The sequence below is a fragment of the Leptonychotes weddellii genome, chromosome 12 (genome assembly GCF_054177405.1).
Source record: "Leptonychotes weddellii isolate Sample4059 chromosome 12, ASM5417740v2, whole genome shotgun sequence".
Lineage (NCBI taxonomy): Eukaryota > Metazoa > Chordata > Mammalia > Carnivora > Phocidae > Leptonychotes > Leptonychotes weddellii.
This window is the reverse complement of record NC_138380.1, coordinates 50,155,349-50,183,340: the sequence shown is the minus strand read 5'-3', so window position 1 is coordinate 50,183,340 and position 27,992 is coordinate 50,155,349. Positions and strand designations below refer to the sequence as shown.

Sequence of the window (27,992 nt, the reverse complement as noted above, 5' to 3'; positions counted from 1 at the left end):
ATGAAAATGTTACAATTTCAGGTGAAACTTTACAGTAGAAAAACTGTTGAAGGTTGACATCACCAATAATGATACATTGAAGCTTCAGACGTTTCCTGATATGATCCACCAAGAAGGTACAACATCATTTCTGGGATATGTTTAACAATAATGCATATAGATTTTTATCAGATGTGTCAAGATATAATTTTCATAAACTGCTTATATTAGTCTTTAAGTTTACACATATTTGTGTTTTGTTAAACTTCCATGCTGTGTAGTTATCATCAAAATCCAATTTTAGGACATTTTTATTACCACAAAAAATTACCTCTTGAGAGGCAGCAGTTAATCCCTGCTCTGACCCTAGCTCCAGGCAACAACTGATCTGCTTTTTGTCCTTATAGTTTTGCCTTTTCTAGTAATGTTATATATGTAGAATCATATATCATATCTCCTATATCTGGTTTCTTTCACCTAGAATTACAGTTTTAGATTTGCCATGTCTTTTGTAGTTTGTTTCTTCATATTGCTGAATAGCATCTTATTATATGGATATACCATATTTTCTTATTCATTCACCAACTGAAGGATATTTGGTTTGGATCATTATTATGAATAATGCTCCTGTAAACATTCACATGCAAGTATTTGTGTGAAAATAGCTTTTCATTTTCCTTAGGGAAGTACCTAGAAGTGGAATTGCTGGGTCATATGGTAAATGTATGTTTGTAAGAAACTACCAATTTGTCTTCCAAAGTTGCTATCAACTCTTCATTTTGAATTCCCACCAGCAATTTCTGAGAGTTCCAGTTGCTCCACATCCTTACCAGTACATGGTATTGTCATTATTTTTTTTTTTTAATTAAGCCATTCTAGTAGATGTATAGCAGTATCTCATTTTGGAATTAGTTTGCATTTCTCTAATAACTAATGATGCTTAGCATCTTTTCATGTACTTACTTGCTATTTATATGCCCTCATTGGGGAAGTAGCTATTAAAATATTTTTCCCAAATTTTTATTGGATCAGTTTCTTTTTTATTATTTTATTTTATTGGATTAGTTTCTTATTATTGAGTTATATGATTTCTTTATATATTCTAGATAGAAATCCCTCCCTCATCATATATATATTTTTTAAATATTATCTCCTAGTATAGGGCTTGCTTTTTCATTTTCTTAACAGTGTTTTTTGAAGAACAAAGGTTTGCAATTTTGATGGAGTCTAATTTATAAACTCTTTTTTCTTTATTGCCATATGTTCTTTTTTGTCCTAAGAAATATCTGTTGAATCAAATTCAAAAAGATTTTCTCCTGTTTTCTTCTAGAAATTGTATCATTTTAGCTCTTATCTTAGGTCTATGATCCATTTCAAGTTTATCTCCGTGTATGATATCAGCTAATGATAGAGGATAATTTATCCATATACAGGTACCCAGTTGTTGCATCCCCATTTATTTTTTTCTCTGACTTTGTAAATTTATTTTTTTATTATGTTATGTTAATCACCATACGTTACATCGTTAGTTTTTGAGGTTGTAGGGTTTTTAAAAAATAATAATAATAAATAGACTACATTTTTAGTACTGTTTTAGATTTACAGAGAAAATGAGCAGATAGTACAGAGTTCCATATATCCAGCCCCTATTCCACACAACGTACCTCCCCCCACACACAGTTTCCCCTCTTAGTGAATCTTGCATTTGTGTAGTCCATTCGTTATAATTCACAAACAAATACTGACATATCATTATTAACTAAAGTCCATAGTTTACATTTGGGTCACTCTTTGGGTTGTAAAGACATAAATGCATAATATGAAGTTTGACAAATGCATAATATAGATTTGCCGTTAGAGTTTTATATAGGATAATTTAACCCCCTACAAATCACCTGTACTCCACCTGTTTATCTCTTACCTCATTCCCTCTTAACTGCTGACCACCATTGATCTAAAAAGATCTATAAAACTGATCAGGTGTTTTTTAGAAAAGAAAGTAAAAAAATTGTCTCCATAATTTTGCATTTTCCAAAGTGACATATAATTGAAATCATGTAACTTTTAGCATTTTTAGACTGGCTTCTTTCAGCAATATGCATTTAAATTTCTTATATATCTTTTTATGGCTTGATAGATCATTTATTTGTATTGCTGAACAATATTCCATTTTATGAATACACTGTGGTCTGTTTATCCATTCATCTATTGTAGAACATCTTGGTTGCTTTCAGTTTTTAGTCATTAGGAATAAAATTGGTATAAACTTTTTAGTGCAGGGTTTTGTGTGGACATAAATTTTTAACTCAACTGGGTAAATACCTAGGAGCATAGTTGTTGGATCATATAGCAAGACTATGTTTATCTTTGTAGGAAACGTCAAACTGTCTTCTAAAATAGTTGTACAATTTTGCATTCCTACCAGCAATGAATGAGTGTTCCTGTTGCTCAGCATACTCACAGGCATTTGTTATTATCAGTGTTTTGGATTTTAGTTATTCCAATAGATGTGTAGTAGTATCTCATGATTATTTTAATTTGCAGTTTCTTAATGACATGAGATGTGGAACATCTTTTCATGTGCTTATATGCCATCTTTGCTGAGGGTTTAAGAGTTCTTGTATATTTTGGATACAAGTCCTTTATCTAATATATATTTTGCAAATGTTTTCATCAGGTCTGTGACTTAGCTCTTCATTCTCTTAACTGTGAACAAACGTTTTAACTTTAAGAAAATCCAACATATCAAAAGTTTTCTTCCACAAATAGTGCTCTTTGTGTTGTATCTAAAAACTCATCACCAAACCCATGGTCACTTAGATTTTGTCCTGTTATCTTCTGGAAGTTTTATAGTTTTGCATTTTGTATTTTGGTTTAAAATCCATTAGAGTTAATTTTTTTTAAAGATGTAGGTTTCTAGGTATATTTTTTCCACTTGGATGTCCAACTGTTCCAGCACCATTTGTTGAAAAGACTATTATTTATGGAATTGCCTTTGCTCCTTTGTCTGTTTGTATGTCTGTTCCTGGGCTTTCTGTTCTATTCCACTGATCTCTTTGTCTAGTCTTTTTTTTTTTTTTATTTTATTTATTTACCTGAGAGAGAGAGAGAGGGAGAGCACAAGCAGGGAGAGTGGGAGAAGGAGAAGCAGGCTCCCTGCGGAGCAAGGAGCCCGATGTGGGACTCGATCCCAGGACCCTGGGATCATGACCTGAGCCGAAGGCAGACGCTTAACGACTGAGCCACCCAGGCGCCCTCTTTGTCTAGTCTTTCATAAATATCACACCTCCTTGATTACTGTAACTTTATGGTAATTCTTGAAGTGGTAGCGTCTGTCCTCTGACTTTGTTTTTCTGCAATGTTCTGTTAGCTATCCTGCGTCTCTTTTCTTTCCATATAAACTTTAGAATGAGTTTGTTGATATCCCCAGAATAACTTGGGATTTTTATTGGGATTGCCTTAAATCTGTAGATCAGGTAGGGAAGAATTGTTTTCTTAACATTTCTATCCATAACACTTCTAGACTATTTATCCATTTATTTAAATCTTTGATTTCTTTCATTTCTTTCATCAAGTTTCCTAGTTTTTCTCACATAGACCTTACACATAATTCATTAGATGTGTACATAAGTATTTCATATATTTTGATACTAATGTCAATGGATTTATGTTTTTATTTCAAATTCCAATTGTTTGCTGCTGATATATGGGGGGAGCCATTGACTTTGGTATAGGAGGGATACCATTTACCCCTCCTTTGAATGGGTCCACCAACTTTGCCAATAAAGCTGCTGATGTTTGCCATCAACGTTGAACAGTCAGCTCTCATCCACCACTCATAAAGCTGTGGATTTTGCAGCCTGAGCTGGAGTGGTGGAGTTAGGTGGTTTTGGAAGGATCCCCATGCAAAAAGGCCACAGAATTGCCATTAGGTTTCCCCATTGTAGTAGCAGTTTTTCAGGAGTAAACACATTGCATTTTGTTGTGTCTTTGGTCACTTTAAAGTACCTGAAATACTTCATTTTTTTTCTTTTTATATTTCATTCAGTTTCATACTTGCTTTGAGGATTGCTTGATCTCCTCACACAGATATTATTGAAAGTCCACAACCTGAATTTAATTATGAGGAAACATCAGACAAGTCCAAATATCATTCCTCCAGCCTTAAATACACTTGATATCCAAGAATGATGTTAGTTGACTTCTTCCAAAATAAAGAACCAGTCTAATACCTCCATATGAAGCAGAAATGTTAAAAGAAAATATGTTTCTTATGACACTTACATTCAGTGATATTTCTTGCACGAACAGAGGAGAACTGATGGCATTACAAACTTGGAACCAGAGAAGATGTTGCGAAATTTGACACAAACTAATCTAGTCCACAGAATTAACAGATATATGATGGCAGTATTTTCCATGATTTAATAAATAAGCTTTAAATGCCCTAGGAGAGAAATGAAGTAGTATCTAGATCTTCATAATCTGGTTCTGATAAAGTTTTAATGATTATGGGAAATGTAGCTTTATCCAAACTTACCCATCATGCTTTCTTTCTATCTAGTATTGTGGAGGTTATAAGATCTAGTTGGTCTCTGTTTGATGATTATAACTCATTAGATTTAGCTGTGTCTTAGGCAACTGACTTAAGAAAAGGCCTTGCATAATGAAATGTTGAAGCCATAAAAATAAAAAGCTTAATTCTTTCTGCCAATCAAGCACTGGAACTAGGAAAGCTTGATAATTTCCTATAGAATTTTCTTGAAAATGGAGGACAAGGAGTTCTGATTAAATCCACATTTGATACAGCTGTCTAGAAGTAGCATGCAAATCCCACAAAGCTTCCAAGGTAACAGAAGCTGTCCTCACGCATTTCAATTAATCACTAAATTAAATCTACGTATGAGAATCAAAGGATTAAATAATAGCAGCAAAGAACCATTCAAATTCAAAGATTATGTGCTACTTATACTTAATGACAATTTATTTCTGTAAGAAGTTTTTATTAAGTCTACTAGTCACAAAGAATAAATAAAAATGAGCTTGAACTTTGCAAGTATATTTGATTTTATACGTGCATTCCCTAATAATGTCTGGGCCCACCAATTTGGACTCTGATATCAGCAACAACTAGATATATATATTTATATATGATAGATGTATGTTTATTTGTGTGCACATTTGTTAGTGCTAATCTTTGGTAATAGCCTTCCATGCATTAGTGATTACTGAGTCTTACAAATGTGTATGTTGTTGATATTTTGATTCCTCTTTACTTCCCTCCTTATGCTACTTGGATTGCATAGCTCATTACTATAAACCCTCATTAGCAAATTCCACTATTCACTGTCTTTTCCTCCCTCAGTCATACTTGACTGTCCACAATCCAATCCTAAATGGGCCCAAACATCCATCTTCTGCTCTACTGAATGTGTACATCTGGGTAGTGCTGGAAATAATCACACATCTGGCAGGTTGGTGTCAGATTCATGGTCACAACTTCAGATGTGTACATAACCATGATATTTTCAAGTAAGCTCACTCTCTTACTGTACTACCATGCTAAATTACACCTTTCCTTCCATCCTCCTACCTTTCTCATATATAGCTGGTATCTTTTACCCATATTAATGATCTTTCCTCAAAAATTATGTTCCACTCAGAGTATCCTCATCTCATTTGATGGCAACTCCTTCTTGTCATTTTATCAAGCTAATAGTTCTGGGGTCAACCTTGACTCCCCTCCTTCTTTCACATTCCATGTCTGGTCCATTAGCAGGTTCTCATATATTCAAAAGAGTTTCAGAATCTAACCACTTCTCACCTTCTCCACTGTTGCCCATATGATCTGACCTACAATCTTGATTATTGCAATATCTTCCCAATAGATCATGAACCTTGGCTTAATTGTCTTGGCTCTAATTGCCATCACTTAAAATAATGCCTGCCACATAGTAGATACTCACTAAGTATTTGATAAATTGAGATAGTTTAATTGAATGATGCATCAGCATTCAAACATAGTTTAAAATTTCCATTAAGAATAACTGACTCTTTTCAACAAATGGTAAAGATGGTAGTACCTCCCAAAGTAATCAATAGATTCAGTGCAATCTGTATCAAAATCCCAATGACATTTTTGGAAGAAATTTAAAAATCCATCCTAAAATGCTTATGGAATCCCCCAAATCAGAGCAATCTTGAAAAAGAATAAAGTTGGAAAACTAAACGCATTAATCTCTCTTATTTCCACATCCTTTCCCGTTAATGCTTCATTTTCTACTACCGTCAGCTCCAGCCTTCCTCACACCCACCAAACACAAAAGTGTTGCATCCTTCTGTTATGTCTGCCTTCTCACTTGGCACTTGCCTATCATCTTCCTCTACATTCTGCTTTCATGTCCCCCACCACTCCACGTTCAAATTCAAACAGATGCGATCTCTCCTTATCTTATATGATCTCTCGGCAGGATTTGACACTCTTTTATTTTCTCTATCAACAGGTCTCCAAATTTTTCTCATACCACTCTGTGTTCTGATTACTTTTCTACTTTTCAAGTTATTTCTCCAGACAGATTTAAAGTGTCAGAGATCTTCAAGCCTCAGTACGAGGTTCTTTGTCTTTTCTCTCCACAGGAGAGAATGAGGAACAGGAGATAAATAACACCTAAATAAGAAGGAAAGCTAACTTTATCACAGAAGATAGTTTGGAAGGGTACCTATCCAAACAATATACCGGACCCCAGGATATTCGTATTCTTGTAATTCAACACTAACCTTGTGCAATATATTTGGTATATTGGTATATAGTTGATTTATGTATACCAAATATATATAATTTTGGTATGTATTATACTCAAATGCATTATCAAATTATAAGCTGAGTGATCAGAACAATAGCTAAAAGCATGTCTTTCTACTGGGTCTATGTGGCAGGCTTCAAATATTTTGAGTGTAAAAAATTTGTTTAATTAAATGATTTTTTAAAAACCCCCTGAACTAAATCTACAAGGTAGAAAGAACATAGGCTTGCAGACAGCTAAATCTAATCCATTATAACATTATAATAGCAATTCAAGGCACTATTAATTTTCTCAACATCTTTGTTGGTCTTCATTTCTCTATTGAAATATGGGAATAACAAAGTTTAGCCCATAGAACTATTGTGAAAAGCAAACTATATGACATGTAAGCACTTTCTACAAGTAGCAATTTTTAAAGGAAATTTTCCTAGTTGAAGTGCATTGGTGTTAAAGTCTGTCATATACCTCAATTTCTGAAGTATTCACTTATCTTACCATTTCTCCTCATTGTGTGAAACATAAATACAGTGATGTATATGAAATTTCCTCTCCCGTTTTAGAAATTTGTAAATGTTAGCAATTAAGGTGACTGATGTTCCATTATTCCTATCTTCCCAGTTTTCTGGAAGATGTTTTGGAATCTTTGTAAAAACCCCAGTGATCTGGTAATTACTTTGATTATTATTATTACTATTTTTAAAGATTTTATTTATTTATTTATTAGAGAGTGAGCGAGAGAGAAACAGCATGAGAGGGGTGAGTGGGAGAGGGAGAAGCAGGCTCCCCGCCGAGTGGGGAGCCCAATGGGGGACTCGATCTCAGGACCCCGGGATCATGACCTGAGCCGAAGGCAGTCGCTCAACCGACTGAGCCACCCAGGCGCCCCTACTTTGATTATTTTTAAAGATGTATGAAATCCTCTGATGTCCTTAATTGACACTTTCTAATTTGCAAGTGCAAAGCTTGATATAAACTGAAGAGGAAAGACGTTAGAAAGGGAATAAATACTGATTCAACTTTTCAGTTACAAAATAAATGCTCTTTAGTTTGCAAAACAACAGTACTGAAACCACCATTATTAACACCACTACTGGGTAGTTGAGCAGCATTTTTAAAGATTTTATTTATTTATTTGACAAAGAGAGAGCGAGAGCAGAAACACAAGCAGGGGGAGTGGGAGAGGGAGAAGCAGGCTCCCCGCTGAGCAGGGAGCCCGATGCGGGGCTCGATTCCAGGACCCTGGGATCATGACCTGAGCCGAAGGCAGATGCTTAACGACCGAGCCACCCAGGCGCCCAGTTGAGCAGCATTTTTAAAAGTGTATAGTGATTTAGACTGATGCTTTTCAAAGTTCAATGTACATATATAGTATCTGGGAGCCTGTTACAATGTGGATTCCAATTAAGTAAATCTGTACTGGGAGCTGAGAATCTGCATTTCTAAGCTCCTGAGTGATGCCCATAGTGTGGGTCTTCAAACTATACTCATTTGCAAGGATTTGGAAGCCTTTGCTTATGTAAAGAAATCCAAGCAAAAAAGGAAATCATCCAATTGAACTTCATTTATCATTTAAAAAAGACTTGGACCATGCAAAAAAATCATCTCCAAGAAGTCTTTATATTTTTAGAAGGCAAAGCGAAGACTGAATAAATACATATGGAATAAACTCATCCAGTATATTGGAAATAGTGTAGGATTTGATGCCAGAGATCTGGCTTTGAATTCATCTGGGCCACTCACTAATTTTGTGATCATGGACAAAACTACCTAAATAACTTTGATCCTCAGTTTACTTATTCATAAAATAAGTTCCATAGTATAAGATTGTTACAAACTTTACATGAGAAGACATATCAGCATGGTGAAAAATAAAAGTATTTGTTTCTCTTTTTCAACATACAGAGCTTTATTTTTAAATGTTGTCTGAACTTTATACTGTATATTACACTTCATACTAGCACTATTTACAGTATGACTGTGGCAAATATTTTCTATGTTAAATAATTATGTAAATGTCAATCATGACATTGCAAATATAAATAATATCTATCATTTTTAATGGTGAGTCTTTGATAGGAATCAGAAGAAGTAATTATATAATTATTCCCATGCTAATGGACAAGTATCTTTTTATAACACAATGACTGAAACACACCATCAAAAAATTACAAATTGTCTGTTTATACGCATGTACATGAAATATGAAGACCTGCATTCAGGGTTCAGCTCTGCTATTAATTTATGTTTCCTGAAAGCCACTTAATTTCTGTGGATCTTGGTTTCCTACTCTGGAAAATCATATTGAATTACAACTAAAATCTCTTCCCTCTCTAAGATTCTAATCCCCACCCTATTAAGGTTCTTGCAGCTTCACTGGCTGAAAGTTTAACCACATGTATGTATGTACCATGGCATAATAGTGAGACTATTCTTTGAACAGTCAAGTATGAAATCAGCTATGTAAATTCAACACTCACCACATGAATATATTTACATTCAGTTAATATTTGATGTTGATAAAATCACTAGATATGAATGATAAATCATTTAGATATGATGATAAAATAATTTAGATATGAATCTAAAATGACAAATATTATTGAGCATTTGCTAGCTACTCTTCCAGGCTTTTCTTTTTTTTTTTTTACACAAAACTTAAGTTGTTAAATCCTCATTATAACCCTGTGAAGTAAGTGCTATTATTATCTTCGTTTTACAGTTGAGGAAACTAAGGCATGAGGAGATTACCTTGCTTATGGTCATTCAAGGTTTCGATCCCCATGACTTGGCTTTGGAGGTCACATTCTTTTTTTTTTTTTTTTTAAAGATTTTATTTATTTATTTGACAGAGAGAGAGACACAGAGAGAGAGGGAACACAAGCAGGGGGAGTGGGAGAGGGAGAAGCAGGCTTCCTGTGGAGCAGGGAGCCCGATGCGGGGCTCGATGCAGGGCTCGATCCCAGGACCTGGAATCATGACCTGAGCTGAAAGCAGACGCTTAACGACTGAGCCACCCAGGCGGCCCTGGAGGTCACATTCTTAACCACTATGATAAGCAACCTGTGTCACCAAAACCACAAATGTTTCTTAATTCATAATTTATTTAGTTTGTCAGGTAGGAGCATTGAATTGACTTTTTATTAGTTGATTTATGTATACGAGACTCCCGTAAAATTATTCTGTCAACCACGTTAAAGATGGCCCTCACAAACATTTTAACCAAACATATTATTTTGTTGCAGTATCCTGTGTAATCACATGCTTGACAGATTTTTGATACTTGCTTTACCCTGTCACCCCTTGCCCTCACTGTACCATTCTTCCCTTAGATAGGAGAAAAACAGGCTTAAGGGACCCAAGAAATTAAAATCATCAGAAAGTAACTCATTCTTTTGTTAGCACATTTGAAACTGTTAAAGGAGAGGGATTTTTCTTCTGGGTAGTATTGCAACACATTATGCAGTTTCTAGGGAAAAGAGTTCACTGCATTTTTTTGGTAACAAGTCAAGTCCATATAAATTCAAGTCCAGGTTAAGTAGTTATGCTTTTTGAAGATTTTATATCTGGTGTGGTCTGCTCAGTGTCACCAGGTTTCCACAGCAATATAGCTGTAACATTCCTTCTGAGAGAACTTGCATCAGGCCCACTGGAGCAGATTTATGTCATCGACCCCACAAGGTATTAATCATTCTTCGAGGTCATTTTCAGCTATCAAAGTAAGTGCATTTGAAAACAAAAAAAATTGCTAAAACTGCTTTCAAGCCAGGTCTCATGGTTAGTTTTTGTGGTGGAAAAACAAAAGTTGAAAATTCACAAAACAAATTTCTTGGCAGAGAAAGTATGAAGATTGAGATTCGGATGAGGGTGTTGCCATTCATTAGCACACTTACAAAATGTCTGTATTATGAAAACCAGGGCACACTTAGAGGAAAATAAACAGATTTATCAGCCTGGTTACAATTTTATGAGGTACAAAAAGTTTCCACTGTCTGTGTGAAATCCTGACAAGATAATTCAGACATAGCTGGACTGATGTGACTTTTCTGTCTGGTGCTAGAAAATGTATTAACAGCCAGATACACTTCTCATTTGAGACTAGACCAGGTTCTAAAGAACTGTTTATATTTTCAAGATTTTATCTTTGTAGAAGTCATACAACCAGCTTTGGTACATGAATGGGAGCTGGTTATTACCTAACAAATATCTGTAGTCAAATTGAGGGGAATGAGAGTGCTGACATTTAGTCAGGACTATTTCATTGTCAAGTGCCTCAGAACTTGGCTGACAGAGGAATTTCACCTCCATGGAAAAGCCCAGAGGCCTAAACTCTACCTGAATCTGGGCTTGCAGTGTAGGGAAAGGAAGCAGATATTTAAAGGTGGTCTAAGATGTATAAAGATTACAATGAGTCCATGGAGAACAGACTCATAAAGAGTCTTTTAGTTGAAATTTCTATCTGTATGTGCATATGAGTATTTTGTACTTATTTGCATATAATTTCATTAAGAAATACCGAATTTTAAAAGGAACCACCAAATGAAAGCCATCTTTTCCAAACTATTCTCTTCCACCACTTTCCTCCCCAGCCCTAAGTGAGATCTTATAGCTTGAGGATTTTTTATTCACAGTTGATTCCAAAGCCCATATCTAAGAGGGAGAATGCTGGCTGGCATCCTTGGTGAAGCTGTTCACTCTGGAGCAATACTTCCTGGTTTCTCCAGGCATTTAAGATGGTTGGGGATGCAATTCAGCTATTTCCAAGCTGTTGTATTCTTGATGTTTCTCATTTTCCAACGCAGTAGTTTGAACAATAGGATTATTTTTCTACCAAAAAAATATTTAAGGGTAGTTTATTCCACACTTCCTTAAAATACTTACCAGTGTATTAAAGTCTTATCCAAATTCATATGTATATTAAGGAGATTTTGCCCAACTTTTTGAGGCTTACCCAATTTAAGCACAGTGTGAAATATCTATCTCAAATTTAGGCAGTAAAAGAAGGAGTTTAATGTTTTTAGGAACTGTAATTCCTTTTTAGTAGCAACAAATATTGACTAGATTTTGTAGAGTGAAGAGTGATTTAATGAATAATTTCCCAAGGCTACTTGGACATTTTCATGTCTTCTTCCTGGCCATGACCAACCCCTTACCCCACAGAACTTCTGTCCAAGAGTCCAATATCTCATCTCATACTCTTTAGAAATAAGTATGCTTTATTTGTCCATTTTTCCGCATGTATATAAAAATCCAACATAAGACTTTAAATCTACAAATATGTAAGTATATATTTGTTAGACTCAGTCCATATTAGGTAGTGTACCAGGCAAACCTTAGGTCAGATGGGAAATAATGAATCTGTTAAGTATAGACTCGGTTACTCCAGTATGACAGTGGTGGGATTGCATGGGGTAGAGGGAAAATTCCAGACAGGAATATAACTCAACTTCAAGCCACTGTTTACCATGGAGTCACCTAGCAAATGTGACTCTTTCATCCTATCTTAAATATTCTCTACAACTGCCTTTATATCAATGTAGAAGAGAAATACTTGGGATGAAACAACATAGCATAGTTTGAAGATGTCTGCCTCTTTAGACTTTGCCTATTTGTTGTCCAAAATGCTAACTTGGCTTCTCACTGGCTGCTGTAGTGTGAGTGTTCATGTCCCTCCAGAATTCATATGTTAAATCCTGATACCTAATGTGAGAGTTTTAAGAGGTAGGGCCTTTGGGAAGTGGTTAGGGCATAAGGATAGAAGATAGAGAACTCATGAATGGGATTAGTGCCCTTAGAAAAGAGGCTCCAGAGAGCTCTCTTGTGCCCTTTTCATCATGTGAGGTTACAGTGACAAGGCAGCTAGCTGTGAACCAGGAAGCTGGCCCTCACCAGAGAGCAAATCTGCTAGGGCCTTGATCTTGGACTTTCTAGCCTCTAGAAGTTTGAGAAACCAATTTCTCTTGTTTCTAAGCTACCCAGTCTATGGTATTTTGTTATCAATCCAAATGGACTAACAGTCTGTCTTGTGGCCTGCTTTTATAATCTGAAGTGTTGGGTAGTAGCTTTCTTTGATGTTTGAAGAAGGTGATATAGTACTTACTTCATAATTGTGTGTGTGTGTGTGTGTGAGCGAGTCTTCCAAATCTAATCATGTAATAGCTACCATTTGATTTTCACAGTCTTTTTATATTATAGATATGAGAAGCAGAGTAATAAAATCCATAGAAAATTAGACAATATCATTTTATAGCAAATAATGCACTTTTTCAAATCTGAAATAACATAAAAAGGCATCATTGATTTGCTAACACCTTCTTTAAAAGTCTACTTTTAAAAAGTCCACTACAAAGATATGCATCAATTATAAAAAATGCATACTAATTATGGAAATGTTAAAATGTAAAAATAAATAATTGCTTATAATTATGGAAATACAATAGTTTTTCTCTTTTTCTTTATGTATCAAATTATTTTACCAGACATGTTATTAAATTATATTGATTCATAAATACTTGAATGCCACCCATTTTATGCTATAACAATACTTTATTATACTGGGTGGTCAGTCATACAAAAGTTTAGAGAACAGAATTCTAAAATGGAAAATAATTGTGCTCTCCCTCTATCTAAACTTGTTCTTGGAACAACTTTGCTTTGAGAACTGTAATAATGCTAAGGTTCACGAACCTTCTCTCTGTCTCCTCAGAAACTTATCCAGATCAGCATTTCCCCATCTTTCATGGAATAAAAGGTGGGGATGTGGTCAGTTTTTCTGGGACATGTTGCCAAAACTTTAAGGTTATATCAACAATAAAGTGGATATAAGAATGTACCATCCTTTCTATTAAGATGGGAGGAAAAGAGACCCAATTTCATTTAGAGGTTTGCTTTGAACATTTTCTCTGTGTTCTGAAGTGACCTGAAGTTGCTTCTACCACCACACCCAATCCCACAAGGATTTTAATTGGCATGCCTGATAATATTGTTTTAAATTTAGCAGGGAAGGCCTCCCACCACCAACTGTTTCTATAGAGCATTATTGAACTCTTGGGGAATTTTTCCTCCAAAGAAAGCATGGAATTCCTCTCTGAAATATTTATTTCTCTAGGACTCCAAATGGAAGTGTCTGGAATAAAAAAGAGAGTAAGAATGAGAGAGTGAGAGAGTAGGAGAGAGACAGGGAGTGGGGGAAGGAAGGAGGGAGAAAGAGATTCTTGGCAAATAACTCTTTTTGGATTTTTGCACATTTGCATTCAGCTGAGAATATATTTGACTTTTGCCAAGTGAGATTTGGAAGATGCTAACAAAAAACTTTAGAAGTGTGAATGAAAATCTGCTGATCATTTTCCCTATCTTTGGAAATATACTTATTTTCAAATTACCCAATAGGATGAAAGTAAATGACTATTTATTTGTTGTTTGTTGTCTAATAAGCAGACATCATTGAACCTAAAATCGTCTTTTTCTTGAGCTTTTAGGTTGCATCTAAACTCTAGACTGCAATAATAGACAACTCACCATTTTGTGTCCTGCCAAGATTTTTTTTTTCTGATAGTAATTTTCCAGTAGTACACCCAAATTAAATTCTAAGATGTCCAAAATATTTAGGTCAAGAGGAGATGTCCTCTGTTCTGCCATTTAGATGGGTGACATACTGGCTGTAAGTCTACCCCTATCAAAAACAACTAATCTACATTTCTTTTTTTTCTTTCTTTTTTTTAAATCTACATTTCTTTTAATTTGCTTGTTCTAGTGTGAAACTTCACTGTTGGATACTTTTAGGGAATATATAACCATGTTTAATTTCCTTATTATATCCTTCAGATGATCTCAGATGACCCACATCATTTCTTATGCATCCTACTGAGATAATCACCAAAGAGTGGATTTTGGCTGATAGACACTGGTGCCCGGAAGACCAATCCAAATGAAGAGCCAGAGTCAAGATCCTGATTCCTTTCCTGCCATCACTTCCAAAGTAGCCTTTCTCATGCATCCAGGTAATGCTTGGGCTTTCCATCCAAGATTAAAAACATCTGCTAGAGGACTTGTCAAACAGTCTTGGAACACTTAGTCCAATTCACAGGAACTCCATCTGGGACTGGTGATACTTACTTCTTTCATATCTTTAATTGGTTCTAGCACCTCCATAGATCAAAGTTCTCTCCATAATCCTTTCTTTCCATCATGGCATATTTACCCATTTTATATCAAAATATATAATCTTTACCATCTGGTTTCAAAGAGGAATATAAATCTTTATCAAAGTAGATTAACATTAAGTAACTTTTTTTCCGGCTCTGTGTGCCTGTATTTCTTTCTTATGTGCAAATTTAGGAAAATCATCCTCTCTTCCATGTTAGACTTTAAATGTAGAAACAAGATTCCTGGGTTTTTCTAACTGTGGAGTATTTTTACATGTTGCCTTGTGCTTGAAATTAGAAGTTCAAAGGAAGTTAGTGTTTTGTTATCCTTCATCTTCTGTACTAGAATGATCTATATTGCTCTTACAACAAATATCACTTGATCTTGATTATAATTTTGCACATTTGCAAATCTATGTCATGTCATGAATCTATAAACATCAAAAAGATGTGATTAGTTTTTAACAATTTTTAGTACTTGGTCCAGTGACTAGTTCATTGTAAGTACTCAGTAAATTATTATATTAATAATACAATAGATTGTTACATTATTATGTAATTATTATACTTGTGTTAAATTACAGATTTTCATATTAAAATGAGAATTGTAAATCACCTAAATGTTGTAAAGCCTTAAATAAAAGAAGGCTAAAATTATTACGTATACACAGAAATATTATGTAATGATCTGATTCATACAAATGAATGTATTGCTCTAGTTGTTATAGTTCATAAGCCCCTATAAAACATTATTTCTATTTCATACTCTATTCCTATGATACTTCATATTTTCCTACTATTACACATCTAATGTACTATTTTGTCTTGTATACAATGTAGTAGTTTATTGCTTCTACTCACCCCACACTTTCTATCATGCCCACAGTCTGGGTTTTTAATATAAACAGCACATTATTTACAAGAAAGTAGATGGTTAAATCTTAAAATATTTGTGTTGTTAATTTCTTTTCTATAGCTAAATATTATTTTTTTATTTCATGTTTCTGATTGGATTTCGTGAGTCACTCTTGAAAACATAGACAGAATTCTCATTAATTACTATCAATAAGATAAATTCACATTCTCTCTAATTCCCAACACTGAAAAGTAGGCATAGACTGAAGAGACACTTTTAAGTGAGGAGACCTTACTATAAAAAGTGTTTTAGAATTTGGTAGACTTAGCCTTTTTATCCATTTTGGATAGTTACCAATTCTCTAATCCTAGTGTTAAAGGTAACACCTCAATCATGTTCCTCTTATCCAGGACTAAATAAATGTTTCTTTCTAAGGCAAAGACCCCTCCCAGGGGGCACACCATAAATTCTAAATATACCTCATATTCTTCTCTTATGACATACGCCACTGAAAACTATAAAAAATGAGCCAATTTTAAGGCAAAGCTTTGAAAAGATACCATTACTTATAATAGCATCTATCCTATTGAACTTCAAAGAGTGAAGTATTTTAGAAGCAAATGTCAAGGCTGTGTTGGGGAAATCTGTAGAGAGAAAAGAAAAGAAATATCTAAGGTCATGTGAATACACCAATTTTTATTGAAATTATAGCTCAAGAAACTTTGGGATTTTAATGTAACATCATATTTACATTGATAAAATGAAACATTTATGTTTCAACCATTAAATTTACAAGTACATAGTTATCTAAAAAATAGAAATAATTTTTAAATATTTACAATGGTACTCTTTTATCCCCTGAATTAACTGTGGCTATATAAAGTGCCTCGGAGAGGAGAAAGATCCTTGAAGTGGGATTCCAAAGACATGTTTTAATTCAGTATCTGATACTAACTAGATAATATGATCATAGGCAATATATTTTTTTCCTCTGGGCCTCTTATGTAAAATTAAAGGAGTGGACTATATAATTTTTAGAGATCCTTTAACCATTGAAACTATATGATCATAGAGAAAGCATTTAGATTATAATCACTCTACTGAAGCCAAATACCACATAAAACCCTGCAGTGTCATCTCAACCCTCACCTGTAAAAGCTGAGCAAGGAGGCTAAAATTCACCTTCATGAGGTTGTAATGAGGCACCTCAACACCCCCCAACTGGTGATGTCAGGGAAAGCCAAGTAGAGAGCTGGGACTTTCATCCCTGCAGGCCACTAATAAGCCCTCATTCTAACCCTCAGATGTCAGTAGAGACCAACTAGGAAGCCTGGACTTACATTCCCACCAGGGGTAATAAGACATCCATCCCTTCCCCTGTTTCCTGGGTGGTGTCAGAGGACCCCTGGTGGAAAGTTGGGACTTTCATAATAGCTAAGCCCACCCAGCAGTAGTGAGGAGTTTTCTTTCTTGTGTTAATGGAGGATAGCTGAGAAATTGGACTTTAACCACCACCTAACAGTAATGATGAACTGCCCCCCTTCCCTGCCAGAAGTGTCAGAGAAAGCTAGCTAGAACAGAAGATTTAAATAAGATCCAGAGTCTCAGAAGATAATGCCAAAATGTCCTGGTTATAATAGAAAATAATTCATCATACCAAGAACCAGGAGGATGCAAAGAAATAATCAAAAGATACCAACATCAAGACGACCAAAATGTTAGAATTATTTGACAAGTATCTTAAAGGAGCCATCATAAAAATACTTCAGTGAGCAACTAAAAACATACTTGAAGCAAATGAAAAATTAGAAGGTCTTAGCAAATAACTGATGCTGTAAAGAAGAACCAAATGTAAATTTTATGACAGAAAAATACAATAACCAAAATTAAAATGCTCAACAGCAGAGAGTAAGGGACAAAGGAAAGGATAGCTACAATTGAAATTACTCAATTTGAACAACAGAGATTAAATAAACTAAACATAAATGAACAGAGCCTCAGAGGCCTTAGAAATTATAACAAAAGATCTAATATTAATGTCATAGGAGTTATAGAAGGAGGGGAGAAAGAGGGCAAGGCTGGAAAAATACTCAAAGAAATAACGGCTGAAAACTTCTCAAATTTGGTAAGAGATATAAACCTGCAGATTTGGGATACTGAATGAGCCCCACAGAAATTAATGTCATAGCACATCAAAATTAAAACTACTGAAAATTAAGGACAAACAAATCTTGAAGCAGTCAGAGAAATATAACACCTTACATATAGGAGAAAAACAATTAGAATGACAGACTTCTTTTAAGAATGCATGGAAACAAGAAGAATGTGGCACAGTATTTATTTCTCAGGTGTTATAGGAAAAAATTGCCAACTCAATCTTACAGCTAGTGAATATCTCTTACTAAGAGAGATTTACTCTTAGTGAGACAAACTAAGGGAACTTGTCCCAGGAGACCTACCCTAAAAGAATGGCTAAAGGAATTTCTCTAAACAGGAAGGAAAACAATATGAGAAGGAACTTAAAAATATCAGGAACAAAGAACATAATAAGCAAAAACATGAGTAAATATAATTGGCTTTTTTATTCTCCTTTTGATTTTTTAAAATTATATTTGATGGTTGAAGCAAAAATTATAAAACTGTCAAATGTGGTTCTAAATATATGTACAGGAAATATTTAAGATAATTATGTTATAAATGGGTGAGAGTAATAAGAAGTAAGGGAAGCTAAGGTTTCTGTACCTCACTTGAACTGGTAAAATGAGGACAACCATAAACTGTGGTGTGTGTGTAATGTAATACTTAGAGAAACCACTAAGAAATCTATACAAAGAGGTATACTCAAAATACTATAGATATATCAAAATAGAATTCTAAAAAATGTTCAAATAACCCACAGGATGGCATGAAAAATAAAACAGAGAAATGAAAAACAGAAGGAGCAAACAAAAACAAAATGGCAGACTAAAGCCCTATATACATCAATAACAACACTAAATGTAAAAAATCTAAATATGCCAATTAAAAAATGGAGATTTGGCAGATTGGATTAAAAAACATGACCCAACTATATGCTGTTGACAATAAAATTACTTCAAATAGAATTGAAAAGGTAGGTAGAAAGTAAAGGGATGGAAAAAGATATATCATGTAAATATTAATCAAAGGAAAGCAGGAGTGGCTATACTAATATAAGACTTCAGGACAAAGAAAATGACCAGAGACAGAGAGGGATATGGTATAATTATAAAAGGACCAATCCACAAAGACATAGCAGTCTTAAATATGTATGCACTAGATAATAGAGAAAATACAGTAGGAAAAAAAACCTTACAGAACTGAAAGGAGAAAGAGACAAATCCACAATTAGAGTGGATCTGGGGCTTGACGATGAATTCTTAGACTTGACACAAAAAAGTACAATCCATAAAAAGAAACACTGATAAATTGGATGTAAAAAAAAATTAAAACTTTCTTCTGCAAAGATCCTGTTTAAAACATGAAAAGATAAGCTACAGGCTATAAGTCCAAGATCAGGATGCCAGAATGCTTGGTTTCTGATGAAGACGGTCTTCCTGGCTTGCAGATGGCTGCCTTCTCACTGTGTCCTCACATGTCAGAGTTGGGGGGTGGAAAGGATTTCTTATTTTTCTTAGAAGGACACTAATCCCATTATGAGGGCCCCATCCTTATGACCTCCTCTAACCCCAATTACCTCCCAAAGACCCCATCTTCAAATACCATCACATCGGGGGGGGGGGGTTGGGGAGGGGTTAGAGCTTCAATGTGTGAATTTGGGAGGCAGGACACAAATATTTAGTCCATACAAAGGAGGAATACTAAATATCCCCAAATTAGAAAGTACATACTTGAATACTTAGGTGTCCATACAATTTCATATCAACCCCCCGGATCTATAAGGAGACCTGACTATTTTAGAGATCAGTTGGAACTGGGAAAGAGTTTAAAAGAATTGCAGTGGGGCACCTGGGTGGCTCAGTCGTTAAGCGTCTACCTTTAGCTCAGGTCATGATCCCAGGGTCCTGGGATCGAGCCCCACATCGGGCTCCATGCTCTGCAGGAGGCCTGCTTCTCCCTCTCTCACTCCCACTGCTTGTGTTCCCTCTCTCACTGTGTCTGTCTCTGTCAAATAAATAAATAAAATCTTAAAAAAAAAAAAAAGAATTGCAGTAAGCCCTTTGGTGTTTTCCATGAGGATAATCAACAGCATTGTTTGATTATGTTTATATGGATAAGTATATTTGTTTATGGATAATGTTAGGTCTCCTTGAATGATTGTCTTCTATGTAAATAGACCTGAAATTCATACTATTCAAAACTATCTGTTGGTTTAGATTATTTTACATTACACTGTTTGTATGATACTGAAACATGATGGTCTCTTTGCAGGTCTGCATTCCCAGCCCCACATTAGTTGAGTCTCCAGTGAAGCTGTCTAGGGAGCTGGGCTCTAGATAAATAAAGAAAAATACTACAAAAAATGTTGAGAAAGAATACCCACACTTTGATGTTTATGGAAATATGGTTGCTGCTTTTTAGGATTAATTCTCTTCTACTTTTTTTTCAATTTTAAATAAAGGAACTTAAAATAACTTTAGCATGGTGTCCACTGCACATTGGATACAGATGGGAATTCCCAAGTAACTTGTGCTATTATTACAAAAACTACAGACAATCTATGTCTAAAAATTTTAAAAGGAATCTTTAAATTACTCAAAGAATTTAGGGTTTGAAATAATTCCATAGTGAACAAAGTTTACAATGAGCAGTCAGAAATGATCCTGGTGAATGAAATTATAGACATTCAGAAAGGGAGTGAAGAGAAGAAAAAAAAATAATGAGGAAATGAAAAATACTTTTTAAAAAAATGGAAATGAAGAACTTGTGTTAAACATTTTGGAATTTTGGGAGGTGGAAGAATGCCTAGTGATCAGCATAAATATTGAGCAATAGTTGGTAATTAGTAAGGAATAGTTGATGAATGTGTTCTTAAATTCACTATCTGCTATTTCACAGATATGCAAATACTTTATGTGACATCTCTCCCTCTTAATATCATCACACTGGGGGGTAGGATTTAATGTACAAATTTTGGAGGGACACAAACATTCCATCCGAATGTCAAAAATGTCAATAGAGGTTTTGTTGGTGGTGGTAGTGTTTTGTTTTCAAGCACAAGTGTAGATACAAAGAAATAAGGAAATATGTATGCATACTTATGGCCTTTTTTCTCACATAAAAGGTAGAGTGTAATAGAAAATTTTTGTCCCTTGATTTTTTTTTTAATCTAATGTAATGATATCCTTGCAATCCCTCAATATCAGTTGATAGAGATATTCACTCTTTATAGCTTGGTAGTCTTTCATTGTATGAAAGTACCATTGTTTATTCAACCACTGTCCTATCTATGGGCATTTAGGTCATTTCTAATATTTTGATATTGTAAATAATCCTGTAATGAAAACCCTTGAGCATATATGTTTTTTTATTTTGGGGGATGTATCCTCAGGTTAAATTATTAAAATTGGAATTTGTGGACAAAAATTAAATATGAGCATCTTTTTGTATGTTTAAGGGACATTTGTATATCTTTCCCTATGAATTGTCAATTCATAAACTTTGCACATTTTTCTAATTGATTTTGGCCTTTTTATCTCTTGTTTTTTAAAAGTTCTTTACTTTACTGGTAGTGGTTCTAAGATACACACTGGTATGTTGTAATACATGCCCAAGCAACGTTATACTGAAAATTAAGAACTGAAATTTGCAGATGATCTCCTTTAAAAAAGAAAAGCATATAAGGCCATCCCTAGAAAATAATACTCTCTATCCATTGCTTTCCAGTCTAGCTTGTTGCATAGAAGAGAAAAAACAAGAGCTCACCAGCCTTCCGAGAACTGTATGTAACTCAGGTAAGCCTATGAGAACGTGTTCTATGTTTGAATGTCATCTTTCTTATATGATGAGAAACAAACATACAGTCGGACAGTTCTTTTCAAAATAATCCATACAGAATTTATAAATATGTTCATTCTTATTTGGTTTATATAGAGTACAGTTCTCTATATATTGTTACATATAAACTTGATTATCATTATCAAAGCAGTCCTCTGTGTCCACTGACCAGAACACTGCCTTTATAGAAACTTTCTCTGGTACCTCATTACAACACAAATTGTCTTTATCTCTATATCATTCTTCAGAGATATCCCTATCATTTTCCCACTTTGTGTAGCACATATACCTTGGGGAATCTTTATTTATTACTAGTCTATTATTCTAACTCATAATTATCTGGCTCATAACACATTGGATTCCCTAAGTATATATTTTTATATATTATTAGTAGTAACATCGGCCAACTTTCTTCCTTCCTCCCTTCCTCTCCTTCTTTTTTTCCCTCTTTCCTTCCTCCCTCACTCCCTCCTTTCCTTCCTTCCTTCCTTCTTTCTCTTTCCCTCCTTTCTTCTTTCCTTCTTTTTCTGTAACATGTTCATATGTCTTCTCGGACCCAAGTTTATACCACCTTAGGCCTTTCTCCATTATAACTTCCTCATTTCAGAGATATTTCAGCATGGATGTGTAAACCATGCACTTCAGATTACAGAACAAACAAAAGTGCCCAAAACTTGGCAATCAGGTGCTGCTGATTCAGTAAGACTCTACTACATATTGGCATACCTTTGTTAAAGTCTGAATTTTTATGGCAATGAGGATGTGTGTTTGTGTGTATTTTTCTTTTCATTTTAGAATTGACTGGTGGAAGATTTACTGGTGAGAACACCAAGATAAAATAAAAATCAACTCAACAGGGCCATGTATAACATGTTTACAAACTGAATGCTCACACTTCTGCAGTTTATCACCCCTGCCTAAGTACTTTTCCACTATTTTGAAACCTTTTATTCATTATTTCTCCATTTTCCTTTTTGCTACTATTCAGATTCATCCCCATTCTGATTATAAATAAAATAAATTGCTTCTTGACATAATTACTCAGTCTGCAACCTGAGATAGAATTTCTTTCAAAAGGAATCAGATTTATCTCAACTAATGAGTCATTAAGTTTCATATCTATTGCCAAGTACATATTATCTTTTATTCAACATGATGTGCTGAATCCAGAAACTTTCCTGAATGCCAAAATATTGTTTCTCTCTCTCCGCACTCTTTTTCCAGGGATCCATACATTTATTCACTCACCTCAACTCTGATCCACATGCCTGCTATTTCCATCCCAGCCATCTCCATGAGCTGCCAATCACACTGTATTTGGCCAGAAGGCTTGGGACTTTTGAATATGTACAGCCAAATATCCAGAGACTGGGCTCACTCCACCCAACACTTTTGGATTTTGGTTTCGGCATTATTTTTCACACAGACTTCCAGAAATGAGAAGTGGCTTTACCAAATCCCCATGCCACCTGGCTCTTTCCACTTATTATATTTTGCATTTTCCCAGCTACAATGTAGCAGCCAACCTAAGAGTAGGTAGCAAAAGACTCTTGGGGATGCATTGAGTTTTACAGTGTGCTGTCTGACTGCTGTTTAGGGGGCTTATTTACTGAAAATTTTACAATTTTGTGTTTTCTTCTAAGTCATCTCAGCAAGAGTTTTTGAATTTCAGTGGTGGAAGACAATAGAATGATGACAGGTTGGCATGAGATAGCTTTTGCCAGTTGAATAAAAAGAACCTTAAAGACTTTGGAGAAATTATCTAGGAATAGCCAGACATAATTTCCTTTGAGAACTCTTTGTAGTTCAGTTGAGTGGCTATAAACTACTAAAGGTAGCCTGTTTGTTTCTCACAGTGACATTCTGTTTTCTTCTCAAAATTTGGAGTGAAAGAATTGGGAATTAGCAGATTACTATGTTTCATTACCTCACATTTGGTGATGCTTATTGTTAGGATATGCAAATACCAGTCAGTTTGACCAAAAAGATTAAAGAATACCATTTTATCATAGATAATTTGTTGCTTGTGCCTCATGAATATAGAAAAATAATAATAATTTCATTTCTTGATTCCATTCCCCTAAAATGGGGGACCTATTACTAGTTAAAACTGTTATCCTTCAGGTAGAGGATAGTTTTGCTGACTTTCTTTTAACAGGTTTTTAAATCATCACAGATACCAAATGGAGATATTCCTGTAACACCTTCCTCATATAAGCTGAGAATTCAGAATTACAGGACACTAACTCTCAGTGGTATGTATTTGACATAATTTTCTCATCTGCATCTGGACCAAAATATACCCTGCATTTTTCTCTTGTGGATACAGGAAGCTAAGGCTGCAGGCCATATCATGATGACATCCGTGAGGTTTCTGAGTATTGATGGAGTCTTCATAGTGGCCGAGTATTTGGCTCTCAGCTTTTTGTGTCCAGGATTTCAGGATATCAATTCTACGTTGAGATCTTGAGAAAGTTATGAGTCTGATTATATATGCGCCAGAAATACATTTATAAGGCAATTTTCAGATATATGTATTTATCTTGGAACACATCTTTCCAATAATCAAAAAGATCATTGCTACTATACAAGATACCCCACTGCTAATATCAAACCATTTAGAAGCCAAGTTAGCAAGCAGAATTTTTTGAGGAGTATGAGATCATACAGAAGGACTAGAGTGGGATTGAAGGCTTCTTCATTAAGCCCTTTGAACACTGTTGCTTTACAGATTACTTCCTTTTGAGGACAAGATGTGTTACTTGAATCTTCCATACACAGTCTCCCTCGCACACTTGCTTATTCTGTTACTCTCTTTTGCTCCTTCTCTTTTACTCTGTTCCTTTCTAAAATTGTTCTGATAACCACTGGTACATTTTTTTTCCTGACAAGCTCTCTTTGTCTCATATTCCATTATAACAACCTTTCATTTTCATTGCAATGGCACCTTTCTTCATTTCAACATACTTTCATATTATTTTACAACTCACAAGAGTATAATTTTTTTTAAATTGCCCAGCAGAATTATTATTTCCCAGTTTTTAAAACATTAATACTATTGATAAAATTTCCAAATACTTTTTTTTGCCTTAAATAATTTTGGACAAAGAATCCAATCCATCCATGGTGTATACATTCTATTTAGCTTTCCTAATGGTTGCTGAAATTTCCTTTGGGGGTCCATCTATCTTTTAGGACTTTAAACCTTATACATCTAGACATATCTCCCCAAATGGCTCTTTTACAAGAGTCATTGAAATTAGAAGTGCCATCTTCAGTGAAACTGCGTGGGAGAACAAATTGCCTTTGGCTCCCTGAGCCATAAGCAACAATTTTATCAAATAAGGAATAGATTAGAGAGACAGTGTTGTGTGCAGTTCAGAAATCAGTTTCCTTTGCCAGAGATTTGGATTTGAACTACAGCCCCACTGTTACTTCAGCTGTGGAACTATGGGTCACTTCCTTCTCTTAGCTTTAGTTTTCTTATCTGTAAAAGGTGGAAGCTAAAGCTCTCTCTCCCTGCTGTTCTCTCTATCCCAAACCACCACTAGGGTTGTTGTAAGGCTTCAATGAGAAAACATGAAATGCTGAGCTAGTCATCAGTAAGTGTTGGCCAACATGGTAACATCTGCATCAGGGTAAGGATGCTGGGATGAATTGTCTGCTGCCAACTCAGCATCATAACCACACCTTTCCAAGGTCTGGGAAATTGCATTCCCCAAACTCCCCTTCCTTATTTCATTCTGGGTAAGATTTCCCTTTTCCCTTTGAGAGGAAGTTGCATGAGGTTTGGACAGCAGAAGAGAAGTTAAATATATTATTGTCTGGATGTGGTGATAGCCAGACTTGTAGGCAGGCATGAGAATCACAGCAGCTTTTTAGTGAGCACATGAGAACTACCCATATCAGAGCTTCAGATGGCAGAGGTTTTCCTGACTCTCCAGGCCAACTTCCCTGACTCCAGCTTCGGTGCCCTTGATTTTCCAGGGCAACTCTCTAATCTTCCCTTTCCAGGTCTTCCAACATCCATATAAAACCTAATTTCTAAGTGAAACATTTTATTCTTGGAAGAGTTATACTAGTAGGTCTGTTTTCCTGACCAACCCCAGCCTGGTGAAGCTGGCTGTAGTCAGGTTCAGGGAGATGCTGGAAAGTGGAACTCACCTGAAACAGGACAGTTGCCCCTGTCCTCCATTGAGAAGTCTTATTTATAGATTATTTGAATAATATTACTCTTGCCCATTAGACTATGGCACAAAGTCTCATGCTTGGCCCATAGTAAGAACTCAGTAAACATTTCTTGAAAGCCAGCATGTATGTGTGACTGCTTCTGTTTGACCTTCCATTCATTCCCCTTCTTCTCAAATGTGTTCTTTCTTCCTTTTCCACCACTGGGTAGTTGATCAAGAGCCCCAGTCTTGTGGTGGCATTGTTCCTTGTTTGTTGTTCACATCACATCTATCTAATTAAAATTTTCTGAAGAGTTTTTCAAGTGGAAGCTAACAAAAGGGCCTCATTATAGCCTGGAAGCTACCAGGAGCCCTTGTTTCCACAATATGAAGTTTGTCTGGAAGAAAGAAGTGGGTGTGAAAATAGTAGGCATGTGAAATGGTGAGAGGATCCTGTCAGTATTCGAATCCCCTCGCTGCCTAGCAGAGGATGCATATTCCTCAACATTACAGTTTGGTTGTGAGGGATGATACATCACCTTTCTTGCCTGAGCAAGTGTGAATTGAGTTTCTGTCATTGCACCAAAAGACCTATCTGCTTGTACCACACCAATTTTATCGTGCCCCGACTCCTGCCTTCACCCTTGGCTATGCCCTTAACATCCACTTTTGTAAGGAGAGAAATGATAGAGGCAAAAGTTAGAGTTGAGTTAGAAAAGAAAATATGGGCAATTGAACAAGGAAGGCAGGAAGAGTATTACTGACGGGTCTTCAAAGACTAAGCTGTGAGAGAGCAAAATTAAGATTAATTTTTTTAAGTTTATAAATAAATGCATTTTGTTCTGGCAAAAATAACCGGACTAAAAGCTAGTGTTAGGACAGCCATTCAGTTTCCCATTGTGTTAGTTATCTCATTCTCCAGATCCACGCTAACTTAATAACTCCATTGAATCACGTGCTTGCCATGTTATATCACAATTTTTCTACCTACTGGCCATTCTACTTTACTAATCTGTAATCTCTAGTAAAGCATAGATCATATTTTATTTGTCTGCACATTTCCAATATCTAGAATATTGCTCATCCCACAGTAGGTGATCAGTAACTTTATGTTGAACAAATGAAATGTACTTACACAAAGTGTATAACAAAGTAGTATCTCTGTCTTGACACACTTTTTTAAAAAGATCAATTGGCACATTCACTCAAAGAAATATTGTACATGTTATAGTTTAATGAGGAATTTGGACAGTTTTTTGACATTTTGATTATATGGGAAAATATATATATACTTCTGTGTATGATGTAAATATATATAATTTCCATGCACCACTTTAAAATGTATTCTAGAATTCAGACTGAAAAAATTTGGAAATACTGTGAGGTAATTCTTTGGTGTCTCTTCCCTATCTTTCTCCCTCCCTTTCTTATTTCCAAGTAGCTGTAGATAGTAAGATGTACAAGTTCTTGGTCCTTGCTTAAGACAGATGCTGGAGTCTAGTGATAGAGAGTAGAGATAGACACACTGGCATCTACCTATCTGTTTTCTAACATGCTTAGAGTTATTAGATATAAATATTATTTTATTATCAAATGACCAGGAAAGGACCCAATAGCAATAGTGAGTTTGTGTCTTAGAGTAAAACCTGACTTAGTTTCAGCTCTCAAAATATGGAAAGATGCTATAAAATTTTAACAACCTAACAAAAGTGGAAAAGAATACCTGGAGTGAATGCTCCAGAATAAGAATAATGATAACAATAATATCTAATGTTTAGACTGCTAGGTGCCATGAACTTTGATAAATATATTACATATAATATCTGTGTTACTCTACACCTACAGTAGTCACATGAGGTAGATATAAATAATTATATATTTTGCAAATACAGAAAATTATGCTAAAAGATGTTAAATAGCTTTCCCCGAATAGCCAGAGGAATGTTGAAAAAGAAAAGCAAAGCTGGCGGCATCACAATTCCAGACTTCCAGCTCTATTACAAAGCTGTCATCATCAAGACAGTATGGTACTGGCACAAAAACAGACACATAGATCAATGGAACAGAA

At 35.1% G+C, this 27,992-nt stretch overlaps 1 protein-coding gene and 1 long non-coding RNA gene across 2 annotated transcripts in view; one reads left to right on the top strand and one right to left on the bottom strand.

Annotated features, from left to right (window-relative positions):
- The window catches only part of POLR1F (RNA polymerase I subunit F), a 118,422-nt gene that overhangs the window by 16,747 nt on the left and 73,683 nt on the right, over nt 1-27,992 (bottom strand). The gene's annotated exons all lie outside the window — the stretch shown is intronic.
- LOC145716543 (uncharacterized) lies at nt 28-23,951 on the top strand. The gene is made up of 4 exons (XR_014139303.1): nt 28-116; nt 14,604-14,779; nt 21,645-21,712; nt 23,914-23,951. It is a non-coding gene; the product is annotated as an uncharacterized LOC145716543 (long non-coding RNA).